General features: G+C 44.5%; 1 long non-coding RNA gene across 1 annotated transcript; it reads left to right on the top strand.

The window, feature by feature from the left end:
- The first annotated feature begins 310 nt into the window (after positions 1 to 310).
- Positions 311 to 2,576, top strand: LOC121388892. The gene is made up of 3 exons (XR_005960019.1): positions 311 to 437; positions 1,104 to 1,148; positions 2,535 to 2,576. It is a non-coding gene; the product is annotated as an uncharacterized LOC121388892 (long non-coding RNA).
- Positions 2,577 to 3,451: the final 875 nt, after the last annotated feature.

Raw genomic sequence — 3,451 nt, 5'->3', positions numbered from 1 at the left:
TGGACTAAAAAAAAAAGCGAAACAAATCAATAATAAAAACAAACAATAAAAAGAAAGAAAATGGAATTAAATGTTAAATTAAATAAATACTGCAAATTGCTACATAACACAATACAATTTACATCTGCACGTATGAATTTGGTGCTTTCAAATAATTTATGTCTGAAGTAAGTTCTAATGAAGTAATATGTGCAGTCTTTCACTAATTCTGCGCTCTCATTACAATATGACTTAATATGCACATCGTCTTTCTCTTGTTGGGAGGTGAATGGAGCGGTTTGCTAATTATCATAATTTATTATTACTAACAGCTCGAATCCCTGGCCTCACATTGGATAACATCAACAGAGAACACGCACTCGGCTGTACGTCACCAGGGGCGTCACACGGGGCGTGGCCATATCCGTCAGTCAATGGATTAGAGGGCGTAGCTACCGGTAAGAACAAGAACAACAATTTATCGATATAATATGAAGGTTGTTACTCCAAAATTTGTGTCTAGAACGTCAACACACCATATATATATATATCAAATAAAAATAAACAGTCGTTATATGTCATGTCATGTCATAGGGTTTTACGTGCACATTCAGAACAAGCTGTTGTAGCGCACGCCTGTCGTGGGGACAAGAGCCGGTCGGTCGAAAGGTAAATGGCCGAGCTAATATAGGTTTTGATATTAGTGAATCGAGAGTAGCTCGTTAATTTTAGACTTTTACGATGCTGTGGTGTCTCCCTAGGTTGCCCATAGGTCCCTTATAAAGGGCCTGACCGCTTCAGTCGTTATAGACCACCCAGGTGACAGACGCAATGTATGCATTCGTCTGCCTAGTTAGTTTGTCCCCTCCTCCCTCTCTCTTTCTCTCTCTCTCTCTCTCTCTCTCTCTCTCTCTCTCTCTCTCTCTCTCTCTCTCTCTCTCTCTCTCTCTCTCTCTCTCTCTCTCTCTCTCTCTCTCTCTCTCTCACGCACATACACACACACATACACACAGACACACAGACACACTCTTAACGGTAGTTCAAAACAATTATCAACACAATCATTTAATTGGGTTGTCATGTTTAATTTTGGTGTTTATTATATTACTTAATTTTGTTTTCAGAATCTGACTTCTCGAAAGCCTCTTGGTTGTCCCAGTCGAGTACAGGTGTGTGTGATTTCATACGTCTGGTATTTAGGGCGGGTCATAAATAATTAAATGACCTCCCTGTGATTTCTTTTTTTCCTTCTGTAATTAGGCTAATTGATTTACAATTGAGATTGATATTCTTCGTATGACATCCCTGAGCAGTTTATATATATCATATAGGTATCATATAGTGCAGCCTCGACTGAAACTAGTGTTATTCTAAAGTAACCTTTACGGTTAAAGCATGCTGCCTTGGGCATATACTTTAGTTGTCTGAACTGTTTGTCCAGGTCAGAGGTAAATGAGACACACACATGGGGGGAAAGCGAGAGAGAGAGAGAGAGAGAGAGAGAGAGAGAGAGAGAGAGAGAGAGAGAGAGAGAGAGAGAGAGAGAGAGAGAGTGAGTGAAGAAAGAAAGAAGGAAAGAAAGAAAGAAAGAAAGAATGGGAAAGAGAGACAAATGTATAGAGAAACAGAAAACGAAAGAGGGAGATTGCTAGAGAGTGAATGAGAAACAGAAGAACAAGAAAGAGAGAGAAAGAAAAAAGGACAGAGGGATAGATAAAATGAGAAAGAGATGGTTAGAGAGAGAGAGAGAGAGAGAGAGAGAGAGAGAGAGAGAGAGACAGATAGAGAGACAGAGAGAGACAGAGAGAATGATAGAGACAGACAGAGAGAGAGAGAGAGAGAGAGAGAGAGAGAGAGAGAGAGAGAGAGAGAGAGAGAGAGAGAGAGACAGACAGACAGACAGACAGACAGACAGACAGACAGAGAGATAGAGATGTAATTGCCTTGCACCTCATACGTGTACATTTCGTAAATTTGGATCTCATGTTTTTCAATAGGAGTGGCGTCATTTGGTACGTTCCATCTCTCTTACCCCCCCCCCCCCTTCTCTCTATCACTGTATTTGTCTTTCTTCCCCTCCCCATCTCTCTCTCTCTCTCTCTCTCTCTCTCTCTCTCTCTCTCTCTCTCTCTCTCTCTCTCTCTCTCTCTCTCTCTCTCTCTCTCTCTCTCTCTCTCTCTCTCTCTCTTTATCTGTCTCTGTCTCTTTCTGTCCGTACCTACCTATCTCTGTGCCTTCTTCGCCCTCGCTCTCCCTCCTTCTCTCTTTCCCCCCTCTCTCTCCTTCCTTCCCTCCCTCTCTCACTCCATAAATTATGATGGAAATAACTATAAATTATGTTAGACACCAAATAGCGGTAATTTAAATAAATATGTCTTCTTCTTTTTGTAATTACAAGCTTTCGATGCCGATCCACTGCTATTAGCAACAAGTTGTTTTTATATGCTTTAAAATTCGGGATACCACGACCTTTACGTTGTTTTGTGTTGGTACACCGACTGAACATTTAAAACTGTTTTCATGACTGGCAATAACTGATGTTTGTCTTGCTGTAGGTTGTAACCCGTGCGGCTTCCCGTACCCCACCAAATCAGGAATGGAACCGTCTGCAGAATGGCGCACACAAGGTTTGGACGTTTTTTCTTGTAGCTTTTTATACTACGAGATGCTTTTTTTTTTTTCAAACTGGACGAATATGTTTACGATTGACGAATATGTTTACGATTGACGAATATGATTACGATTATTGATTTGGCGTTTGGAGTTGCGGATTCGTGCGTAGATGCTAAATTGTGACCGCTCAGAAGCGTTTGGCTTGACGACTATCAGCTGCATTCACCATTCTAGTCTTCGCCAGTGTAACCTTCGCAGGATAAAGCCGATATCTTAAGACAGCAACCAGTTATTCCCTATATACACTGTATGTAAATATCGAGTGTCAACATACCCGCACCAGCTCTCAGCCGAAGATGACCTTTGCCGCTAAGCAGCTTGAAGTCGCGCCCTGCTCTGTCGATCTCTACTCCTCCCCCCTCCCCCCCCCCCCCCCCCCCCCCCCCCCCCCCCCACTGCTGGGGTCGATGTTCCAGAGTTTGGGCGTGCTGACAGAATACAAACTGTCACAGAAGGGAGGGAAGGCCTACGTAACACTGGTTTACGTAGGCCACGCACAACAACCGACCCGGAGGAAGATAAGACAGAGGAGGAGGACAGGAACGACAGAAACGGCACGGGGGGGGGGGGGGGGGGGTTGGGTGGGCAAAGCCATTGGCTACTCCACCGGTTGCGGTCCCTTCGCCGCCGCCGACGTCGAGGATGCCGTCTCCACCCCAACGCAGACCAGCCAGCCCGCATCGTATAGAAGTGGACCCGCCGGCCAGCCCTGATACTCTCGAGACCGAGGTTCAAAACCCCCACCCGCCGGCCCTTTTAAGGGCCAATCTTACGGCGCCGTTGGCTGGGTTTGAATCCG

Source organism: Gigantopelta aegis, chromosome 14 (assembly GCF_016097555.1).
Source record: "Gigantopelta aegis isolate Gae_Host chromosome 14, Gae_host_genome, whole genome shotgun sequence".
In the NCBI taxonomy this organism is placed as follows: Eukaryota; Metazoa; Mollusca; class Gastropoda; order Neomphalida; family Peltospiridae; genus Gigantopelta; species Gigantopelta aegis.
The sequence above is the reverse complement of the archived record's forward strand: the minus strand, read 5'-3'. Positions and strand labels throughout refer to the sequence as shown.